This window comes from Aethalodelphis obliquidens, unplaced genomic scaffold, assembly GCF_003676395.1.
Source record: "Aethalodelphis obliquidens isolate GAN/ISIS:26980383/991018 unplaced genomic scaffold, ASM367639v1 scaffold77, whole genome shotgun sequence".
NCBI lineage: Eukaryota > Metazoa > Chordata > Mammalia > Artiodactyla > Delphinidae > Aethalodelphis > Aethalodelphis obliquidens.
The window spans coordinates 2,466,531-2,492,535 of record NW_020838021.1 but is presented as its reverse complement, the minus strand read 5'-3'; positions in this window follow the sequence as shown (position 1 = coordinate 2,492,535).

Genomic DNA, 26,005 nt, shown 5'->3' with positions numbered 1-26,005 from the left:
ATTAATGACCACTATAAGAACCTACAATGTGTTTAGCATTTAGTCCTCATAGAAAGCATACAAGAATGTATTAGAACCTCCATTTTGCAGAACAATAAGAGTCATAAAACTCTTATCAGTCCAAAAAGACATTGAACATGCAGACTGTACATTTGTGGCAGTTTCCAAGAATTTCAGAGAAAAGTGGGGAAAGAATGATTGTAAAATTAACGCCAGAGACTTAGGCTAGGTTTATTTTTTACACCTTGTTTGTAATCATGTCTTATCTGATCATTTTAGCAAATATTTCTATAATCAGTGTAATTCTAAAAATGGAGTTTGGGGTTCTAATCAGTTAAACTACTTTGGAAATTGCATCTCCACAGTTTAGTAGAAATTTAGCCACTCATCTTTCCAGAATTTTCTATCAGTAATTGTAGAAAACTGTACTTTTCTAAAATGTCCATTACTTTCATATGCTATTCCTGTATTAAAAGTGAGGGATTAACATGACCTTAAAAAGTCTTCTAGGAGCAGAAGGTGGGTACAAAGACACATCTGTCTCTTTGGTCTATCAAAGGAGGCCGTGGCACCACATCTTGGGGAAACGGCTTCCTTGGGGAACACTACACAGGTGAATAATAATGCAGAGCTTTGTAACTGTCAGTGAAAGTAGCATTTGTATGAATAAAAGAAAATTTGATTTCTTTAGTGTGTCACGCACATGGAATTCAAAATGATCAAACACATACTTCTCACCCACTCAATACTGTATTACTTTTCTACCCTCCACACCCCCCAAGAAAACGAACACAGCAGGCAACACTACCTGGTATTAAACCCTGTCTAAAAGCTTATAAAATCTCAACTGCAAAATATAAGTACTTCCTGTAGTATTCTTACTGCCAATCTGAAAAAAATACTTGAAAAATACAGTATCACCTAAATCAAATAACACAGAGATGTTAGTGTACTGTTCTGCTCTGTCTAAACAATCTCATTCGTAACTCAAGAAAAAAAATCTGCTAGAATGGTTTAAAATCTCTCTCTCCCTCTTGCTCCCATTCTCTTTCCTGTTTTTGAGGAGCTCAATTTTGTAATTATTGATTAGTGTCACAAGTCAATTATCTTTGTTGGGAATTTAGTGACAAAAAAAGTCCTCATGAATTTTAAGTGGAGTTTTACCAGCACACTCACTATTTTACACTCAGATTGTAACAGAAAAAAAGCTATGTTTTAGAAATATGAGGCCCTAGATTGTGATTCTGGCTCTGCAGATTGAAGTCCTATTGTCCTGTACCACTCTTCCTGATTCTCAATTTCCTCATCTGTAGAATCAAGAAAATGTTTTACTTGCCTATATTCCTAGAGTTTTGTGAATATCATATGAAATTCAGGATGTAATAATGTATTTAAAGCTGTCAAGTAAAATACCAGGATAAGGAATTATCGTTTCATTGAAATAGAGGAAAACAGTTATTAAATAGTGAAAGTTGTACATTCTAAATAATTTTAAAGTAATGCAATTTGATTACTTTCAAGTGTAGGAAGTAATTCATACATGGTTTGCACCTTACTGACTGATGTGATGAATAGTTAAGAATGATTTATAATTAACATTTCCTTTTAAAGGGAAATATTTAAGATCACTGAAACATTTCTTCTTTTGAATAGTCTAAAATTGAGCTATCCAGCGTTTGCTACATGTGGCTATTTATATTAAAATTAATAAAACTTAAAATTCAGTTCCTCATTTGCACTAAATGCCTCTCTAGTGCTCAATAGCCACATGTTGCTAGTGTCTACTACATTTTACAGTACAAACATAGAACATTTCCTTTGTCACAGAAAATTCTACTGGACAGGGCTACCATACACAGAGAAGGTTAACATTTGGGTTGGAACTTGAAAAATGGATAAGAGTTTACCGGTCAAAGAAACACATATACATGTGTGAGTGTAACGTGTGTGTGTGTATGTATTTAGAGAAGGGGATTCTACTGGATAGTGCTAGTCTAAATAGTCTTAGTACCCCCAAAACCTTGTTTATACTTTTATTTAGCAAAACCTTTATTTATGGATACCACAATGTTCAAATCTAACCCAGCTCTAGTCCAGTTATCATGCTTTAAAGAGAATGGTGTACTAAATATCAGTACTAAGCTTTAATGATGACACAGATGGTAAATTTTACATTTTTTACTCCTGCAAAATATGTAAGTTTAAACTGAAAATAAATCACAGCTCGTCAGAGTTGTATAGAACATTAGCGACCACTAGTTCAAAAGTCCCATTTTGCATAAGAGGAAGCTAAGACTCAAAAAAGAAAAAGGTTTTGCCAACAAAGTTTGGATTTTAAATGACAAGCATTGTTTGATATTATTAATAAGAGTGGAAATGGAAATACTTGAGTTTCATTCCTGATTTTGACATTAATTAGTAAAATCCTCTCTATTCTTATGATTCTCCCCATAGAAATCAAACATTTTATTATTAGCTACACCATAAGTATATTGTATATAGTTTGTGGATGATACAGCCTCTAGACTTTTTATTAAAGGGATAATTTTTACTACTCTCTGGTTATTCAAATAGGCTGAAAATTTTGACAGGAGGTAGTGAAATTGAATAGCAATTTACAAATTTACCCATTTCATCTTTATTGGAAAATTCAGAGTGATTGAGATAGAAAAACTTGAGAAATCTATCTATATCCTATTTATACAAGTAGATAAGTATTGATTCTTCAAGATTAAGATAAAAATCCAATCTTCAAAATTATTATACCTTTATTTGTTATTGGAGGTCTGTGATGTATTAGGCACAATGCTAGGCTCTAGCTACCCTTACATAGAGTATAATTGGATTGTAGTCTAATGGGCAAACAAATATATAGAAAGATCAGTGAAATGGTTAGCAAGCAACGTATATTTGTTAGCCAAACACCATGTGTAAGGCACTGTAATATAATGTGATAACTGTGCTACTGGAGGAACTGACAAGTTTCAGTGGAAATGTAGAGAAAAGATCACCTAAATAAGTACTTTTCTGTGCTCCTGTAATGCTATTTATGACTTTATTATGTCAATTATATTTTTATATTCTTCACTTTCCAGTGGTTATTTGTTTATGCAGTTATCTCCTCTAATAACTCATAAGCAATTGAATAACAAGGACATTGTTTTGGACCAACAAACCTAGTATCTTGTAATGCACATAGCAGGTACTTCATAAAAAATATTATCTGAATACTGTTAAATATAGAGTAATAATAAAGTTCAATGCACCTTTGATGGTAAATGGACTTTTTCTTGGTTTATGTTGATTTCTGAAACTAAAACATCTTGAAAATTTTAGAGTTCAACATTTTTGTTGCTATTATTTTTTCATATATGTAAAAAGTAACATTTTCAACAGTCCATTGGAATATTTGATTAAAGCTACCTTCGGTTTTAAGTACATTACTTCTCTCAGAAAGAATGATGACCCTGTAAATAGATTTTAGGCTTCTTGAAGTAAGACTGTTACCCAACCATATGTTTCTCTTTCTTTCTTGTCAATAGGGATCTGGTTGCCATGGCAACTGAGTTATGTAGAATGTTACAGAGCAAAATTTGTTGACAGTTTCCAGTCAGATTACTGCCCAGCCAGGCTCTTAGGAGAAAAGAGTGCATATTCTATTTTGATAGTTAAAAAAATGCACTCCTTGATCTAAGTTAAACATATTCCTACCCAAGATGTCCTTGACATAGCAATCTATTTATATTGGGGGGGGGGGGCATTTAAAAAATAAATTTGCTTATCTCTGAAAAAGGTGATTTGTCTGCCTAACTGATACAGTATAACATGCAAAGCATTATTTATGGTGAAGAACCTCAAGAGAGTGTCTTTTGAACATTTTCTCATTCAAACAAGTACCTCATGTAGGAGTAGTGTTGTGAATAAGAAGGAGAGCAGCAGGGGCAGTTGCTCATAATTATGATTCTCTCCTTACTTTTATACATGCCGTAGGCCCTCCATATTTGTGGATGTGGAAACTGTGGATATGGAGGGTCAACTGTGAAACTTGAGTATCCGTGGATTTTATCTGCAGTGGCTCCTGGAACCAATCCCCCATGGATACCCAAGCATCACTGTACTTTAAAAAATGATTAAAATGTAGGAAATGTCAGGTTATTTCCTTCATTTGATGTTTCCTATATTTTATTTCTGACTAAAATTAAATGTATTGCTCCATGGATGAAGAAAGAGAAAGAGAGAAAATTCTAGGTTCATCTCAACTACCCTTTAAATTTTCTTTCTGCAGACTAGGAATGGGCCAGAAGATCACCTGAGTTGTGTTTAGTGATACCTGCCTGTGTATTTCAAAAACTAACAGTCCAGCTAGGACTTACTTGCCCTCAAAGGCATAGAAGAATATAAGCTGAGAGGACAGCCCCAATCTAAGCTACTTTATCACATAAGCAACTTTGCAGTCCAGGTTATGAAACAGATAGGCCCAGATAAAGAAGATGAAATGCAGGGATAAGTCTGCAAAAGCTCTAAACAGAAATTCAGGCAGAGCCAACTGATAAAAGAAAACAGTGGCACTAGTAGTTCCTGATACCAATTAAGACTCTTCCTTCACTAGCTGGCTGGGCCCCAGAAACACCCAGTGAGAACACCACAAACAGGAAAATTATCAGTCATTTGAAACAATGTTGGATGCAGTCCCACACAACCCTCTCTAAATGAATATGTATTAACCTACCCAATCTCTCCACTAAATCCCATCAACTTCATCTAGCCCTACCTCTCTGTGATGATGTATTTGAAAGGTTTCAGGAAGAAACTCTTCAGCAAAATTTCTTAAAGTTGGGGTCAAGGAGTCCTTGAACTTGGATTAGAAAAATTGTATTTTATTTTCACTAACCTCTCATTGAAATTTATTGATAGCATTTCCTCAAGTTATGAATGTTGGCAACTATCCAAAGTGATATTACCAGAACCTCAACTTTGTCACCAATATAAATCAAAAATATTGTATAACATTGCAGTTTTTGTCTGTATCAGTAAAATCATTATGTTCATCATTACTTTGAAGTTGTGGTAGTTATTGGACTCACTAGTAGGTATTTTATTTAATGCCTTAATAATGAAGTGAATATATTGTCATAAAACATGTTTGTTTTTAAATATTTTCATAACTACATTTTAATATAGTTGGTTTTCTTTGTATTTTACTTTATTCATTTTAAAATATTATTCTGTGAAGGGATCTATTGGCTTCACCAAGCTGCAAAAGAAATTAATGACATGACAAGAGGTTAAGGATCCCTCCTATAGAGGAAGAGGAAGAAACCATAAAACTGTTTTCATCACAGGTTAAATATTCATCACTAAAAATAGGAGAATTACTTTACTCTTAAAATAAGCTAAAATTTCCTTAGTGTTTTTAAAACTTGTCTGAGGAAAAGAAACACTTAAAGCCCTTCTTAAAAATACGAATTCCTGGGCCCTTCACTAGATTTACTGAATCAGAGGGAGGGACTTGGTAATTTGTACTGTAACAAGTGCAAATCTGTGCTTTTACTTAGGAAGAATTGGGGAAAGATTAAATTAGAGGAATCATTAATGACTGAGTGTGAGAATTCAGTGAGAGGTTAACAACTAGTAAAGTGGATTTGAAACCAGAATAACAAACATGGCTCTGCTAGGCAAGGAATTTCTGACAGACTTAGATAAGTGGATCTCAAAGTGTGGTTTCCAGACCAGCAGCAGTAGCATCACCTGGAAACTTGTTAGACATAAACATTATTGAGACCCACCTCAGGCTCCCTCTCTCACTACAGGATCACAGGAGATGAATAACCAAGATCCACCTAAGTGACATCTGGTGGTGGGGCCTAGCAATTTGTGTTTTAAAAATCCCACCATGTCATCCTGACTCAAGCTCATATTTGAGAACCCGTGTATTAATGATGACTTTGTGCCATATTAAAGGGTTTGAACTTTCTGGGGAGAAGGACACCAGCAAATGGCAAAATAGGTGATTCCCAACTTTACTCTTCCTCACAGAAATAGTAACTAGCAACTATTCATAGACAGAACATCTTTTCGAAGATCCCAGAATATAGGAGTGAGGCTGAAGCACCACCCTGGACCACAAACACTGAGAAAAACCACATTAGAAGGATAAGAGGAATGGTTTCACTTTGACCATATCATCTCTCCCCCAAACCAGTGCAGTGCTGAACTGAGGGGTCTGCATTGGGCCTATAGTTTCTCCAGTGGGAAAAGGAGAATCTAAGGTGGACATCCAGCTTCCTCAAAGTTCTGGAATGCTTCTGGAGATACCCACTTAGGTATTGCCTCATAAAGATCACTGGGGGAATCACCTAGAGATGGAGAAGGGCAGTGGGACTCACAGTGATGAGAATGGATTATGGCAGAGAGAGTTCCTGCTGGTGACAGCACCCACATGGAGATCTCAACTAGCAGTTCTGCTCACCTACAGAACTGGGCTGATGGTCCCATCTAGCTAGGGATCTCATTCAGCAGTTCTGCCCAGTTTGGGTCCGTAGCTGGGGAACCATCTCAGCCTTGTAGCCCATTCTAAAACTCTGCCTGGACAGGGAAGCAAGTCACTGGCCCCAGCCAACCGCTGAGCATAGACTCCACCACCACCAAGCCATGAAGCCCAGAGGTGTGGTGCAGCTGCAGAGTGCATCATATGGCCCACCTGGGTAGGGAAGCAAGTCATATGCTGACCCATTTGAGAAAGCCTAGATTTGGAGACTGATTCTTCAGAGTTTCAGATACCAATGCAAGTATACCAGTCACATGAAGAATCAGGTAAACATGATACCACCAAAGGAAACAGGAAAGCTTGAATGATGGACCCTAAAGAAATGGAGATTTATGAATTGACAAAGAATTCAGAATAATCCTCTTAAAGAAATTCAGTGACCTACAAGGAAATACAGACAGACAACTAGATAAAACAATGCATGAACAAAATGAGAAATTCAACAAAGATATAGAAACCATTAAAAAGGCAAACAAATTCTAGAGCTTAAGAATACCTTGACTGCACTGAAGAATTCAGTAGAGTGCTTCAACAACAATTGTGATCAAGCAGAAGAAAGAGTAAGTGAAATCAAAGACAGGTCATTTGAAATTACCCAGTTAGAGGGGCAAAAATAAAAAAGAATGAAAAAGAGTGAAGATAGCCTACATAAATTATTGGGATATCATTAAAAAAACAATTTACACATTATTGGAGTCTCAGAAGAAAAAGAGAGGAAGAAAGATCCAGAAAGCTTACTTAAAGAAATAACAGCTGAGAACTTCCCAAATCTGGGGAGATATTTGGACATCCAAGTTCATGAAGTTCATAGGTCCACAAAAAGTTTCAACTCAAGAAGTTCTTCTCCAAGTCACATTATAATAAAACTGTCTAAAATCAATGAGAGAATGAGACTTTTAAAAGCAGCAAGAGAAAAAAAATCCTCACAAAGGAATCCCCCAAAAGACTATCAGTGGATTTCTCAGCAGAAATTTTGTAGGCCAGAAGAGAGTAGGATGATATACTCAAAGTGCTGAAAGAAAAAAAAAGCTACCAACCAAAAATATTTTATATGGAAAAAATTTTCCTTTGTAAATAAAGGAGAAATATAGACTTTCCCAGGCAAATAAAAGATGAGGGAGTTCATCACCACTAGACCCACCTTACAAAAAATACTGAAAGATGTTCTTGAAGCTAAAATGAAAGACACTCTTTGGTAACATGGAAACATATGAAAATACAACACATGCTGGTAAAGGTAAGTATAGAGTAAAATTCAGAATACACCATTATTGTAATATGGTGGTGTGATGATCACTTACCTGGGGTATAAAGGCTAAAGGACAAAAGTATTAAAATAGTATAACTAAATTAATTTGTTAATGGGTACACTATATAAAAAGTATGAATTAGGATATCAAAATCAAAATGTGGAAGGAGAAGTAAAAGTGTAGAGTATTTGTATGCAATTGAAGTTAAGCTGTTATCAGCTTAAAGTAGACTGTTATAACTATAAGATATATTATGTAGGCATCATGGTAATCACAAAGCAAAAGCCTACAGTAGATACACAAAAGATAAAGAGAAGGAAATCAAAGCATACCACTATGGAAATCATTAGTTCACCAAAGAAGACAGCAAGGCAGCAAGGAAGAAACAAAAGACCTACAAAACAGCCTGAAAACAATAAGATGGCATCAGTAAGTCCTTACTTATCAATAATTACTTAACCTGTAAATGGTTTAACTATCTAATCAAAAGGCATAGAGTTGCTGAATGGATAAAAATAATGAGACCCAACTATACACTATTTACAAGAGACTCACTTTAGCTTTAAGAACACTCATATGATCAAAGTGAAGGGATGGAAGGAAATATTCCACACAAATGGAACCAAAAGAGAGCAAGGGTTGCTATACTTATATTTGGCAAAATAGACTTTAAGTCAAAAGCTGTAACAAGAGGAAAGAATGGTCATAGTATATTGACAAAGGGGTCAATTTATCAAAAGAATACAATTGTAAATATATACGCACCCAACATCAGAGTACCAAGATATGTTACACAGATACTTGCAGATCTGAAGTGAGAAATAGACAACAATACAATAATAGTAGTGCACTTCAATACCCAACTTTGAACAATGAATAGATCATGCAGACAGAAAACCAATAAAGAAACAGCAGACTTGAACTATATTTTAGACCAACTGGACATTATCAGAACATTCTATCCAACAGCAGCAGAATATACATTTTCAAGGGCACACAGAACATTCTTCAGTATAGAACCTATGTTAGGCCACAAAACAGCTCATAGCAAATTTAAGAAGATTTAAATAATACAGAGTATCTTTTCTGACCACAATGGTGTGAAACTAGATATCAATAACAGGAGCAAAATGAGACAATTCATACATATGTGGAAATTAAATAACACACTACTGAACAACCAATGTGTCAAAGGAGAAATCAAAGGGGAATTTTTTAAAATCTTAAAACAAATGAAAACAGAAATACAACATACCAAAATGCATGTGATACAACAAAAGCTGTTCTAAGAGGGAAGATTATAGTGATAAATTCATACATAAAATTTAAAAAAAGATTTCAAATAAAATATAATTTTATACCTTAAAGCACTAGACAAAGAACACACAAAGCCCAAGTTACCAGAAGGAAGGAAATAACAAAGATAAGAGCAGTAATAAATGAAATAGAGACCAGAACAATAATAAAACACATCAATGAAACCGAGTTTTTTTTTAAAAAAAATAAATGAAATTGAGAAAAAGTTAATAAACACAAAAAAGAGGACTCAAACTAGTAAAAATATAAATTAAATTGGAGACATTATTAACTGATACCTCAGAAATACAGAGGCTCATGAGAGACTACTAAGATCAATTATCTGCTAACAAATTGGAAACCTAGAAGAAATGGACAAATTCCTAGAATCCTCTAACCTACCAAGATTTAATCATAAAGAAATAGAAAATCTGAACAGACCAATAATGAATTAGGGGATTGAATCAATAATCAAAAACTTCCCAACAGAGAAAACCACAGGACCAAATGGCTTCACAGGTGAATTCCACCCAAGATATAAATAAGAATTAACATCAGTCCTTCTCAAACTTTTCTTTAAAAAGTTGAAGAGAAGGGAACACTCCCAAACTCATTTTATGAGGCCAGTATTACCCTGATACCAAAGCCAGATAAAGATACTGCAAAACAAAACAAAACAAAAAAACAACTACAAGCCAATATCTCTGATGAATATGGATTCAAAAATTCTTAGCAAAACAGTAGTACACCAAATTCAATAGCACATTAAAAGGATCATACAGCATGATCAATTTGGATTTATCCCTGAAAGGCAAGGATGGTTAAACACACTAATCAATAAATGTGATACATTAGGAAAATGAAGACTACCAATCTTATGGTCATCACAATAGATGCAGGCAAAGCATTTGACAAAATAAAGTATCCTTTCTGAATAAAATATGCTCAACAAATTGGGTATAGAAGGAATACACCCCTACACAATAGGCCGTGTATGACACGTCCAAAGCTAACATCATACTCAATAATGAAAGATTAAAGGTTTTCCTTTAAGATTGGGAACAAGGATAGGGTGCCCTCTCTCACTATTCCTATTCAACATAGTACTGGAGGTCCTAACCAGAGCAATTAGGCAAGAAAAAGAAATAAAGGCATCTACATAGGAAAGTAAGAAGTAAAATTGTCTTTGTTTGCAGATGACATGATCTTATATATAGAAAATCCTAAAGACTCTTCCAAAAAGCTGTCAGAACTAATAAATGAATTCTGTAAAGTTGCAAGATACAAAATCAACATACAAATCAGTTGCATTTCTACACATTAACATTGAACTATCTGAAAACTAAAGAACTCAATCCCACTTAGTATCAAGATCAATAAAAATCTTAGAAACAAATTTAACCAAGGAGTTGAAAGATTCATACACTGAGAACTATGAAACATTGATTAAATAAAATGAAGAAGACACAAATAAATTGAAAGACCTCATGTTCATGGTTGGGAAGAATTAATATTATTTAAATGTTAATACTACCCAAAGCCACCTATAGATTCAGTGTAATCCCTATCATGATTCCAATGTCATTTTCCACAGAAATGGGAAAGTAATCCTAAAATCCATGTGTAATCACAAAAGTTCATGAATGGCCAAAACAATTCTGAGAAAGAAGAACAAAGGTGGAAGCATCACATTCCCTGATTTCAAACTACATTACAAAGCTATTATAATAAAAACAACATGTCACTGGCATAAAAGCAAACACATAGAGCAATGGAACAGAATCAAGAGTGCAGAAATAAACCCAAGCATATACTGTCAACTAATTGACAGGTGAGCCAAGAATACTTATGGGAAAAAGGATTATCTTTAATAAATTATATTGTGAAAACTGGATAGCCACATGCAAATGAATAAAATTAGATCCCTATCTTACACCACTCACAAACATTAAACTGAAATGGATTAAAGACCTATTAGACCTGATCCTGTAAAACTCCTATAAGAAAACATAGGGGAAAAGCCTACATCAAACTAAAAAGTTTCTATACAGTAAAAGAAACAATCTAACAAAAAGGCAACCTAAAGAATGGAAGAAAATATTTGCATACTATATATCTGATAATGGGTTAATATGCAAAATATGTAGGGAACTCAGACAACTCAATAGCAAAAAAGCATTCATTAAAAAGTAGACAAATGGGAATATATGTATACATGTGGCTGATTCATTTTGCTGTACAGCAGAAACTAACACAACATTGTAAAGCAACTATACCCCAATAAAAAAATAAAGAACAAAAAAATTTTAAAAAGGGAACAAATGATCTGAATAGACGTTTTTCCAAAGAAGACAAACAAATGGCATTAAAAGAAGTTCCAATCACTAATCACAGTGGAAATGTAAATTTAAACTATAATAGGATATCACTTCACACCTGTTAGCATGCCTGTTATCAAAACAATAAAAGATAGCAAGTGTTGGTGAGAATGTGAAGAAAGGGGAACCTTGTGCACTGTTGGTGGGAATGTAAATTGGTGCAGCCACTATGGAAAACAGTATGGAGTTTTATCAAAAATTAAAAAATAGAATTACCATGCAATCCAGCAATCTCACTTCTGGGCATATACCCAAAAGACTTGAAATCAGAATCCTATCCACTCATTTCTGAAACTTAAGGCAGTAAGAACTTGACCATAGAACGTTTACTAGGGGTATTGTGATAATTATTCACAATACAGTATATATAAATCAAACCACCATGCTGTACACATTAAACTTATACAGTGATGTCAATTATTTCTCAATAAAACTGGAAAAAAGAATAATGTATCAAATGGCTGTAAAAAATTTTAAAATATTAAGTAGTATGCAGAATACTTTATTCAATATTTTTGGTTTAGCTCAGTCAAAATCACTAAATTTTATATATATGCAGTAGGTCAGACAAGATCCTACACAACCATCATTCCAACTTTGTTTTGATACACCTGGTCTAATAAAAGGGCATTAGCATGTTGTTGGGTGTATTAAAAATTTCAGTGTTTTGTTTTAAGTTGTGCATCTTAGGGTGTCTGTGAATTTTCATGTGCCTGACCACTGCTAATACTTTTCATTTACTGAAGGCATGAGATGCCTTACAAATGTAGGCTCTGCCCCATACATTAACAGAAAGGGAAGAATAATTTTTAACACAATGGTTGGTATTAAAAATTGACAATTTTTATTTCAAGTATGAGAAACTGCCAGTAAAATTAAAATGGTTTTCCTCCTTTAGAAAATAAATATAAACCACAAAAATTGGTATAAACTGTAACCCTTACAGTTTTTTTCAAACAGTAGTTTGTGTCATTTATTTTACAGTGAATAATACAGTTGTTTTGACCCATTTTAATATTGAGACACTGATTCAGCTGTCAACACCTTAAATCAATCAGAAATTTGTTCTTATCACCAAGAGGAAATAAAAGTCCAAGTAAAAACACAAACAAGAACTTTAAAAAAAAAACCCTCTGGGGACTAAGACGTCCTTTTCCAAATACTGAGGATCCAGTCTTTCTAGTTCATATAAAATATAAATGAACTTTACATAGAATATACATTTCCAGGTGTGAATTACTTCTTGGTACACATCATTTATGTCTTTCAAAATGAAGCTAGTTATTTTGGAGATTAGGTATAATCCATTAAAAGTATATTTGTCATTATGCTTAAAAACAGGAATAAATATAAGTAAATAACTGATCCAATAAAGGAACATAATTAGTTCTAATCTAATAGCGCAAACAAGAAGTGATCATTAATTGTCTTCAGTATCTGCTATGTCAAATTTATACCAATATTTATCAGTTTTCAAATTACTAACAAACTGTATAAAGCCTGCCTAAAATACTTTTGAATCATTACTAGCAAGTGACCATTGCTTCTACATTTTCTTTTTTTTTTTTAAGTTTCAAACCTCAATATTTGCTTCTTCATTTTCTTATATAAGAAATTGGTGCTTTGTAAAGAACTCTACTGTATTGATTTCAGATTAGGGGATGTGAACTGCTTACATTGTGTTCTGCTGTCAGGTTTTAACAGACATATCATTTTGTACTATATCATGTGTCACAGATCACAGATGTACTTAAAATAAATCAAGCTGTTCTATGTCACTATAATATGCACACCCAAATCCAGCAAATGATCAATAAGGAAGACTGACTGCATTGATTGAAAGTAAAGCCTAACTAGACCTTGTAAATCATACAATATGACATTTAAAATTTAGATAGCATTTATTATTTTCCACTTCAAGACTATTTAGGTGATCTATCTATCTACCTGAAATCTGTGAGTACTACGTAGACATTAAATTCATTTAGAAGACTTAATTCTCTATTGACAGTTCCATATTTACAACTGTAGTGGTTTTCAGTTTATTAATATTTTAGTTAGTCACATTTTGACACTAGTCAATCTGAATTCTCCTGAGTATTCCATGTGATAATTACTTGCATTTATATAGCACTTTATGTTTCTCAAAACACTTTCAAGTACATTATCCCATTTGATCATCTCAACACCTTGTAATGTAGGGTAGTGTCATAATTATTTATATAAGAAGAAACTGAGACCCCTATTGTTCACACAACTGGGATCAGAATCCTGGACTCTTGACTCCTGGTTTAGTGCTCTCTTCTTCACTAGGCACTGCCTTCCTTTATTGGTTTCTAAAACACTTTATCTTCTTACATATGTAGCTCATTTTATGTAAAGTTATACAACTTTATTTATACTTACTAGAGTTATACAAATCAATTATATATATCTTAAGTCTGTATCTTATATCAGCTATATGTATATGCCTCCAACCATTTATACAGGGCCTGATGTTTTACTATCCCCTGCATACAGTAAGTACTGCAAAAACTTTTCATTGCCTTGGAAATCTCTATTTTCCTACTAATAATGACTAACATGGAATAAAGGTCCTAAATGTCCTAATATTAGCCTTAGCCTCAGTGCCAGATGTTTCAGCTTATCATTTGTCCTAATTCTAGATATTTAAACCACAGTGTTAACTATGTACCCTGATTTATCAGTAAGAATTAGTGGACTGCTATGTCTATAAAAAATAACCTATTTTTTAATACAAGTTTCAACAATAAGGGTATATTTACTACCTTCAAATCCCTAAGTATATTATTATTTAGTCATGTAGCATAGAACTAATAAGAACACAAGGGGAATAGCTGGCATCTTATAATTGTAGATATGAAATGCATGTGCCTTTTGCAACACAATGACAAGTAAAATATTGATTTATATTTGTTATCCGAATGGCTAGATACCATGGTAAAATAGTTATGATTTGTCACCCCATAGCATTATTCTTCTTAGCATTGCTAAGTGCCTTGATGTAAAAGTGTGTTTCAAAAGTAGCGGTAGTGATGCAACTTAGAATATTCTTAAGTGCTGAATTCATTAATTTTTCTCTACTTAGAGCATTAAGACATCTCTGTAAGATTGAGTGACTATAACTGAGTACACACATCTGGTAGTGACATTTTCTCTGCCCTTGAGGAAATAAGTAGTATGTGTAGGGCAATGTGTAAATTTGTTAAGTATTTTGAAGTAAGTATCTTTGTGGATGTGTATAAATAACAAGTATTGCACTAATGGAGACTACTGTCCACTAACAGTGGCATCAGGATGTAATATTGACCATAAGAGCCCCCCAGGCATTTCAGTATTCTTGAACTAACCAATGTGATTACCCATGGAGCTATTGAAACTCTCTGGAAACTTATTTCTAGGTTTCATTCCAAACTTTTCTGGAGGGGTAAGTGAGCTGAGACAGCTGAGTGAGAGCTTTGCACTGCAAGGAAGAGGGGTTATTTTCAAATGTTCTCCCAGGAGGCCAGTATTGAAGCTGAGATCTCAGAATATGATGTGTTTGCAATTATGCTGATAGAAACTCAAATGCCAGATGTGCCCCAATAATCTACAACACAGAGTTAATAATATTCCAGGGAAGCCACGAAGCACAAAGATGTCATATTATCCACTTGCAGTGTTAACAAGCTCCCAAGCAATGTTAAATACAATGTGATTCGGAGTGACATCTAACATTCTACAAATATTGAAACTTCTGAATTTGTGGAGTTGCCCTATTCTAGAGAACTGAGTTGCTAGCACAGATTAGACAACTAGGACTGATAGAAATAGCGATTCAAGTAACAATGCAAATAACGGGCTGAGCCCATGGGGGAAATGCAGACACACCTGCACCTCTGCAAAGTATTTGCTCTGTGAGAGCCGGAAATTGCCTTTTGTGACAGAAAACTCCATGGTGCTTGCTCAGCTTCGTTGTTGAGGCTTCTGCCTTGGCAGAGGAGAAGTGGGATGCTGGGTCTGATGAGTTTTGGGATTTAGCACACACCAAAAGAACAAAACTGTTTCATTTGGTTCAGGCAGCTTTTACTATTCAGCATCTTGTAAACATTGAATCTGTAATAAGACCAAATGGAACGATTCCTGCCATCCTAGAAATTCTCCTTTCTTCTTCCCCATCAACTCCCACCAGGGTCCACTTTGAGGGGAGGATTTCCTAAAATGTATGTAAAATTATTAGACATGGCGTGTGGGATGCTGAGGGGAAGCATTTCTGTCCCAGTGACCTGTTTAAATCAAATATCTTGTAGCCACACTGCTAATAAATAATTCCGTTCCATTATTGTATACTCAACACTATTTTAGGTACTATAGGGGATATAAAGTGTGAGAGAAATGGATCTGTCCTTTAGTAAGAGGACGCTCACTGGAAACCAACGTAGATCCATATGGTAAGAATTCTAGAGGTCTATTTGAGATTATTTTCACAGTTAAGGTGGGTGTCAGTTATACATGCTTTAATCATATGAGATAATTTCTTAAGATAAATCTCTTTCTATTTCTGTCTCTTTCTGTCTATATATTTATATGTAGAGGGGTGTGTGTGTGTGTGTTATGGAGTATCTGGTATTGATTTTCTAATCTGATTAGATTTTAAGGCACTAGTGATTATTTTCACTGGTGAAGAGGACATTGGACACTGATAGTGCAAAATATCACCAATCTTAATCAAATACTTATAAAAAGTGAAGTTCTGGGTGACCATGTATTTGATACCTTAAAACATTTTTATCAGACTAAAGAGTATGATGAGACTGGCTTGTTGCTGCTGACTGCATTGGAGGAAGTGAGGGGGAAAAAAGGGTGAGCTCAGGGCGTCTGTTCTCAGTTCAAGTTGTACATAAATTACCTGAAATTTTCTATGACTTCCTTTAAATAAATACTTATCTCCTATAGTGGCAAGTCTGCGATTGCTGAAAACCAGACTCTCATCCTGTTAGTGGATGAATGGCATGCTATGTATTCCCAAACGTATAAGGTCTCTTCTGTTAAAGTAGGGACATTAATTTGGAATGATTGGAATCATGAAAATTGGAATAGGAGCCTGTGGGCAGATTCCAATGAAAGGAGGATATTGAACCTCCAAATTCTGATGAGTAGTCTTGGCCAGTTCTTCTACCCCTGTCTGAGAAGTTTAACCCTGGTTTGCCTAAGGAATTGGTAATGGCCTCCCCTGAGGTAGTTACCTTGTAAGATACTAAAGATTCTCTTCAGGACCTATCCCAAATGCCCTTCTTTGCTTCTAGATCTATAACTAGACACAAGTCCCAGCAGACCCTGAAGGGTGAGGTATGAGGTGTGACCCATGAGGAGGTACACTATACTCCAAAAGAAGGGCATTATTTTTCCAGTTAATCCAGACAGAAATCTGGAGAACATGTGTGGGAATGGATATTAAGGATATGGGATAATGGTGCTGTAACATAAAGTTGGATCAGGCTGAGTTTTTTAATATTGGCCCACTAAGAAGGATATATTCAATGTTGCAGCTCAAGGGGATAGAGGTCACTAACAATTCTATTGGTTGGATGGCTGCAAAATGCATCAAAAGGTGCCTACACCAAATGAAATTGAAATGTCAGAGCTTCCTTGATATACTGTAGAGGAAGGTATCCAAAGGCTCAGCGACATTGGAATGTTAAAGTGGATTTATTATGTAAAATCTGCTTACCCACCCCAGGAGGGTCCAGCAGACACACCTTTTGCCACAAGCGCAAAATAAATTTGTGAGGGAACCTCAGAATTATTGAAGACCTCTGTGGTTGCTCTTCTCTGTAGGCCAGAAATTACAGTGGAAACATCTGCCACTAAACTGGGATCTTTCAATGCAGTGGGGATAATTGGATTCTGGGGTGGCAGGGGGCCAAGTGGCATCACATAATTGTCAAAAGCAAAGTTGGCATGGTTACTGTAGTTGATAGTAGAGTCAAAGCAGTAATTGAATAGTCTGACCTGTGGTATTGGCTAGTTGATCATGATGTTTATAGAAGAGAAATAGATAGGCAGTCTACTAAGTTCTTTCTTGATCTATATAAGCAGAAAATTTATACATCAAGTGAATAGGAGTCTAACATGAATCGTCAAAACAGAGATTCATAGTTCCTCAATCAATTCTGAGACTTGAGCCAGTGAACAGACATAGAACCCCTTGAATGAAGGGGATGCTGGGTCCTCTTGAAAGAAGACCCCAGTACACTACCAAAAAAGTTATATTTAATTTTTCTCCCAGCTTTCCCCAAAAGGGACTTACAGCCATTTACCAGGATGACTGTGCACTGAGAAAAAGAAAATAATCTGACTTTTAAGGGATTAATGTACACTGGCTCTGAACTGATACTAATTCCAGGAGACTCAAAATGTCTTTATGGTCCACCAGTCAAATTAAGAGTTTATACAGGTCGGGTACTCAGTGGAGCATCAACTCAAGTCCGTCACACATTGGGCCCAGTGGGTCCCAAAACTGATTGTTTGGTTCCCCAGTTCTAGAATGCATAAAGGAATAAAAATACTCAGCAACTAGCAGAGTATCCATTATTAGTTTCCTGACATGTAGAGTGAGGGTTATTATGGTAGGAGAGGCCAAATGGAAGACACTAGAGCTTTCTCTACCTAGGAAAATGGAAAACAAAAGCAGTACCACATTCCAGGAGGGATGGCAGAGATCTCTGCCACCATCAAAGACTTGAAGGATGCCGGGATGGAGATTCTCACCACATCCCATTCAACTCACCTATTTGGCCTGTGCAGAAAATGGGTGGATCTTGGAGAACGACAGTGGATTATCATAAGTTTACTCAGGTGGTGACTCCAATTGCAGTTGCTGTACCAGATGTGATTTTATTGTTTGAGCAAATTAACACATACTTTGGCACCTGATATGTAGCTGCTGAATTGATCTGGTAAATGCTTTTTTTTCTACACCTGTTGTTAATAAAGGCCACCGGAAGCAATTGGCTTTCAACTGACAAGGCCAGTAATATACTTCCATTGTTCTGCTTCAGGAGTGTATCAACTCTCCAGCTCAGTGCCATCACAGAAATGATGGAGACTTGATCTCCTTTCCCTTCCACAAGACATTACAACTAAAAAAGAGGCATAACTCCTAGTGGGTCTCTTTGGATATTTGAGGCAACATATTCCTCATTGGGGTGGCTCATTTATCAAGTTCCATGAAATCTCATAGCTTTCAGTGGGGCCAAGAACAATAGCAGGCTTTCCAACAGGTCCAGGCTGTCTGGGATAAAATATTGTGCCACTTGGGCTGTATGATCCAGAAGATCCAGCGGTGCTTGAAGTGTCAGTGGCAGAACATGCTCCATTGTCAGTGAATCATTGAGTAGATTCTTAGGATTTGGGAGCAAAGCCCTGTCATCTTCTGTGGATAACTACCCTTTCTTTGAGAAACAACTTTTGGCATGCTACTGGGTCTTTGTAGAGACTGAATGGTTGGCCATGGGCCACCAAGTTATCATGCTATCTGAGTTGCCCATCATGAACTAGGTGTTGTATGAGCCACTAAGCCAGCAGCTCTCCATCATCAAATGGAAGTGAAATATACAAGCTCAGGATTGAACAGGATGTGAAGGCACAATTAGTTGTATAACAAAGTGACCCTAATGCATATGGCCCCTTCTCCTGCTATATATCCTTCTTTCACCCAGCCTGTACCTATGTCCTCATGGAGAGTTCTCTATAATTAGTTGACTAAGTAAGAGAAAACTCAGGCCTGATTTACAGATGGTTTTTTATGACATGAAGGCACCATCTGAAAGTAGACAGATACAGCAGTACAGCACCTTTCTGAGACATCCCTGAAGGACATTGGTGAAGGGAGATCCTCCCAGTGGGCAGAACTTTGAGATGTGCACCTTGTTTTTAATTTTCAAGGAAGGAGAAATTGCCAGAAGCATGAGTATATACCAGTTTATGAGCTATGGGCAATGGTTTGCCTGGATGGTTAGGGACTTGAAGAAACATGATTGGAAAATTGGTAACAAGGAGGTGTAGGGTAGTGATATGTGGATAGACTTCTGTGAATGTGCAAAACAACAGTAATAACAACATGAAGATATTTGTGTTCCATGTGAGTGCTACTAATGAGTGACTTCAGCAGGAGAGGATTTTAATAATCAAGTGGGTAGGATGACACATTCTAAGGATAGCAGTCAGACTCTTTCCTCAGCTTCCCTTGTCATTACCTAATGAGCCTATAACAATGGTCATAATGGCAGGGGTGGAGGTTAGCATGGGCTCACAACATGTACTTCAACTCACCAAGGTCGACCGACCTGACTACAGCCACTGCTGAGTGCCCAATTTGCCAGCGGTAGAGGCCAACACTGAGTCTCCAATATGGACCCTTCAGGGTGATCAGACAGATGTCTGATGGCAGGTTGATTACATTGGGCCACCTCTATCATGGGAGAGGAATTGCCTGATCCTCACTGGAATAGACACTCTGTATAAGTTCTATAAGATTATATTTAAGAAATTAAAATCAGCAAGTAAAATACCATTTACAGAATTAATAAAATGATTTTTAAAAAATATTAGAATTAGGTGATTTTTATAGGGATATCACCTTTCTCCAGGAATTTATCATTTGATACAGAGCTATGTAGGAATACTGAGAATCATAAAAGATAATAGATTAGTGGATCATTATCTGTCTTACAAAAATTAGTATAGAGTGTATTTAAAGAGCCAACTTGCTCATTACAATAAAAGCATAATCCATTTTATAAAAGTGTAACATATTGTATTTTTATTGTACTGAGAAATTATCCCCCATCCCATCTTCCCACTGACTTTCTGCCTGAGGTAACTGACAACTGATATTAACAGCCTAGTTCTTTTGCCCTTGTTTATAAAACTATATATATATATATACATACACAAAAGCAACTTTCTAATTTCATTTAATATATCTTGTTGATATCTACAGGTCAATAGGTACAGTTCTGTTAATTTTTCTAATGTTTTAATGTGCATATACACACTCATTTATGCAATTTTATATGAATGGCATTACACTGTTCTCTGATAGGTTTTGGGGTGTAATCATTTTCCTATTTTACTTGCCTCTCCCAGGTTGCTTACCTCCAAACTCCAACCATGGTACAGCTATCACTTTAGGCTGTTTGTAGAAAGATGATTTGCAAGCATTGAAACAGATGGGTAGTATTTGTTCCCTGATTGCTTTACCTATCACTAAAAAACTGCACGTTTGTGGAAATGAACTCTTTTTTTTTTTTTTTTTGCGGTACGTGGGTCTCTCACTGTTGTGGCCTCTTCTGTTGTGGAGCACAGGCTCTGGATGCGCAGGCTCAGCGGCCATGGCTCACGGGCCCAGCCGCTCCGCGGCATGTGGGATCCTCCCAGACCGGGGCACAAACCTGTGTCCCCCACATCGGCAGGCGGACTCTCAACCACTGTGCCACCAGGGAAGCCTGGAAATGAACTCTTGAGTTAACATCTTAGTGGCTACATATGTATTAACATGTAACACAAAAGTAAGACTTAACATCTTAATGAGTACATATATGTGCAATGGCTTTGTTCTTGTTAGATTTCCATCTTGCTTTTCCTATTCAATAACAACTTGTGGAAATTGTTCCATCTCAAATGGTATAGCTCTAATTCATTATCTTAATTGTTATATAACATTATAAGTATGACTGCTTCATAATTTATTTAACTAATAACATAAATAAATATAAGCATTCCCTTTTCTTCTTATTCTTTATAAACAATACTGTAGCAACCATATATGTACATATATTTTTTCATATTGGTGTTTTTATCATGATAGGACAACTTCTCAGAAGTGGGGCTGTGACCTTGAAAGATATGTATATTTTAAAATTTAATAGTTTTATTAAATAACTTTTCCAAAGGGTTCTGATAATTCAAATTCAAAGCCTGCATTTTATGAAAGCAATTTTTCCCTCCATATCCCTCCCATCATAAAAGGACTTTTTTTCTTTTTTTTTGGCAAATAAAAAATAATGCATGAAAGGTAATATTACATTGTTGTATGTATTTCACTATTAGTGATTTTAACATCTTCTCAAGTGTGTTGGTCATTTGAATTTTCTCTTCTAAATTGCCTTTTCATACTCTTTGTGCATTTTTTCCCATGGGGATACTTATTTTCTCTCGACAAATTCCTTAGAGCATCAGTATTAGCATCACCTATGTGTTGGTTGGAAATGCCCGATCTCCAATCTACTGTCTTAGAATCTGCATTTTAATAAGATCCCCAAGTAATGCTCCTTAAATTTTGAGAAGCATTGGTGTAGATATTGTACCTTTTCTTGTCATCTACTTTCTTATTTCCAAATTTAGTTTTTATGTATTCATTTGTTTAATGCATTTTTGCCTTAGAAAAGTTATTAATTTTTCATAAATTGAAATGCTTATTTTGTTTTCCTTTTATGGATTTCAGGTTTCTTATCTTGGTGAAGGACTCCTCTGTCCCTAGATTATATGTTTAGCCTCATACATATCTTAATTTTTTCATTTATTTCCCGTTGCCTTTAATACCTGTTTTTGTTTTGATGTATTGGGGAATAGGGTTTTAATTTATATTCTTACAAATTACTAGCCAGTTGTGCTTATGCCACATATTAAATAAACCATTCTTTCACCACTCAATTGAACTACTATTGTATATTATATTAAATCCTTGTATGTCCTAGGATCTGTTTCTGAATTCTTTGCTCTTTTCCACTGATGCATTTCTCTATTCCTATATCAATACCATATTTATTTGATTAAAATAGATTTATAGAATATTCTCATCTAGTAAGGCAAGTGACTGCTCACTAATCTTTTTATTTTTCTTGGTTATTGTTGTCATTTACTCTTCCAAATGAACCTTAAATTCTTTTTGTTTCTAAAAATAAGAAAACTTACCATAACTCTGGGATTGTAATTGGAATTGCATTAAACATATGTATTCATTTTAGTATCATTTGCATTTTTATGGTATAAAGTCTTTACATACAATAGCATGATATCTCTTCTATTATCCCAACTGAGTCTTGAGATAGAACATTATTTTCTAATTAATATAATTTGTATCCAAACACTTTGGCTCTATCAATTATTAGCTAGTGGCCATAGTATAAAACAATAATGAACAAATGCATAGGGCAAGAGAGGCAATAGGGTATATTGAACAGAACGTAGGCTTTGGAATTTGAACCAATTTTGAATCTCTTGAGCTTATGCTAATTATTTAACATATCAGAGCTTCAGGTCCCTCATCTAAACAAGTGGATAATAATTGTTATCATTGTGAAGATTAGTTTATCGTACCCAGAAAAGGACCAAATACATAATAAGCACATAACAAATATTAGTTACAAAATTCCCTTTGTGGTGTAATCTTGCAGTTTGGCCATCTTCTGTTGATTTGAGTAATGCTCTATTCATTAATTTTTGATACCTTGAAGCATTTCTGCTGAGTCTAGGACCCTATTAAAAAATACAATGAAAAGTACTTTTATAATTAAGGATTTCTAAATACATTTTCATTACCCATGGGGACGATTTATGTTAATCAAGTAGAACTTTTTGTACAAAATACACTGATGATCATGGCATTAATTTGCTATTTCTCTCTGCTGCTTTCAGATAAAGGATGTTCTTTTACCTGAAATAGACAAACACTAAAAAGGGCCTATTGAAGAGTGTAGATTAGATAGAGCTGATCTTTTCATTGTTATTTTCTGTATCTCATTTATTTACTTAATAAATATTTACTGAATACCTACTATGTACCAGGCATGTGATAGGCACTGGGGATAAAAAGGTAAACATGAATGATAAGCATGAATGAGTGCTCCTTGCTCTCATGGAGATTATAGTATAACATGGAAGACAGATGAAAAGATAATTAACTATAAATTGTTAAACTAAAATCATGTATTATAAATAAATGATATAAATTAAGAAAACCTATAGAAGCATTTAAGCAGGAGGGAAGGAATGTTAAAATTGAAACCTTAAGAATAGATAGGTATTAATCAAGTAAATAAGGAATGAGACATTTTAGGGAGAGAAAACAGTGTGTATGAAGGCCTTAGGCTATGAGAAGCATGACAGATTTCAAAAACTGAGCAGGCCAGTGAAGCTGGAGAATAGAGCAAGGAGAAGTTTGGAGAGAGAGGAATAGGTTAGGGTTTATGATCTTATCCAAAGAACAATGGTAAGTTACTGCTGGACTTTCAGCAAGAGAGTAATGTAATCAAATCTGTTTTTCTTTAAAAAATTACTCTGAAGAGTGGAAAATGTAGAAGGGTAGAAGTAGATATAGAAAGACCAAAATAAGTTGATCATCTAGTAGTATTGCGGGTGCTGAAAGTTCAAGAAAAATATATGAGGTAAATGTTCAAATGAAAGAAATTCTATTAATTAACCTGATTTTTCTGTGGATTAGGAAGGCATCGCGGTTATGTGATTAGCAATGGAACACACTGGTAGTTTTCAGGATACCAGTGTTTTATGGGATCATACTTTGAGAACTTCTAGCACAGAGGCTGCAAGTAAATATAAGTATGTAATTTTTGGCTTTTCTGAATGCGCTCCGTGTGTTCTTAAATGATCATTCATAAATGAAACCTGTTTTATTTTCATGATTTACAGATTAATGTTCAGAGTAATAGCTTATATATTGAAATACCCTGAGATGATTGGAAAGACTTCATTATCAGACAGACCTGTGTTTGAATCTTGGCACTTTTACTTCATAGCTGAGTTACACAATCTCACTGAGCCTTGGTTTCCTTAGCTGTAAAAATAAAGAATTGCCTTTTTCGGTGCTGATTTTACAGGTCCTTATTGAGATCTAATTTAATTACTGTGTGTATGGTGCTGAGAACACTACAATTACTCAGTGAATAGTAATTGCTAGTGATAGAAAAAATTATAAGAGATAGTTGTTACTTTTATTTTATTAATTGTCACACTGGTTAAAAGGATGTTCTTCTTGTCGTGCATCACAAGAAAGGGCACTAGAGAGAAAGAATCCTTGACGGTACTAAAGTGAACACAGAGTGCCTCAAGAAGCTTTCATCAGAACTGAGCCATTAGAACATCAGACAAGGAAAAACTACTCCCAACCTATGACACAGAGAAATTCTTCACTCACAAAGTAGAAAAGTTAGCATTATAAGAATAGAGATGTGAAGAGAAATGTTCAAAGAGAAAAGCAATGGCTGAACTGCTCAAAATCAGTCCATTTACAGACAAAAAAAGAATAAAAGGGGTATTTCTTGTTATTCATGTACACTTGCAGAGTGATTTTAGCTATTTTGATTTATTTCATAAGCATTTATAATATTGCATACTGCATGCAATGATCATTTTCATTGGTTACTTTCACAGAGAAAACCTATCAGATATAGAATTATTATTTATTCCCTTTATTTAGATGAGTAAAGTGAGTAACAAAGTTAAGGAATGTTCTTAAAATGATGCAATTTTTTGATGACAGCTCTTTGTCCAGTAAACCTGAATCTCAGTCTAAATTTTAATTCTCAGTTCACTAAATGTTGTCAAAACATGAACCACATAAAACATAGAGGGTGACCCTAATAAAACCTTGAATGCAGTATCCAGTGGTTCCTCAAGTATTGCCAACTGTCATCACTTAAAACCAAGTATAGTAAAGCTGAATTCTCACACAACTTATTAAACTAGCCAAAAAAAAGAGAAAGGAAAAGAAAATGGTTTGAAAATTAAAATATATAAGGTACATTAATGCATACATTCCTTGTTCATTGAATAGTTATTACATTCCTGTCCTATATTGAGTGTTTAGTATTCAAAGGGAAGGGCAGTAGGGAATTAATGTTTCTTGAGGGATTAAGATTTTACATTTTCCTCATCTCACCTCACACCCCTCCCCAAACATATTTACCATTGCCAAGTTTTATCTGTTCAATGTCTAAAATATATCCAAATCCATTTGGTCTTTCTCCAAATCCACCAGTAACTCCTAAGCCCAAAGCATCATTCTCTTTCTCCTTTGATTTAAATTGCTGCAGCAGCCTCCCAAGTGGCATCCCTGTTTTCATCATCGCTCTACTTCAATCTATTCTCTACACAGAAATCACAGTGACCTTTCATAAAACACAAGACTTTGGGTTTTTTTTAAATTGTTATCAAGACTTTACTTTTTAGAGCACTTTAAGATATACAGCAAAATTTAGGAGAAAGTACAGAGATTTCTCTTATATCCCTGGCTTCCATACATACACAGCCTGCCCCGTTATCAACATCACTCACCAGAATGCTGCATTTGTTAGAATTGATAAACTTACGCTGACAAACATCCTCATCACCAAAAGTTCATAGTTTGCATTACAGTTCACTCCTGGTGGTGTACTTTCTAAGGGATTGGACAAATGTGTAATGACATGTGTCCATAATTATGGTACCATACAGAGTATTTTCACTGCCCTAAA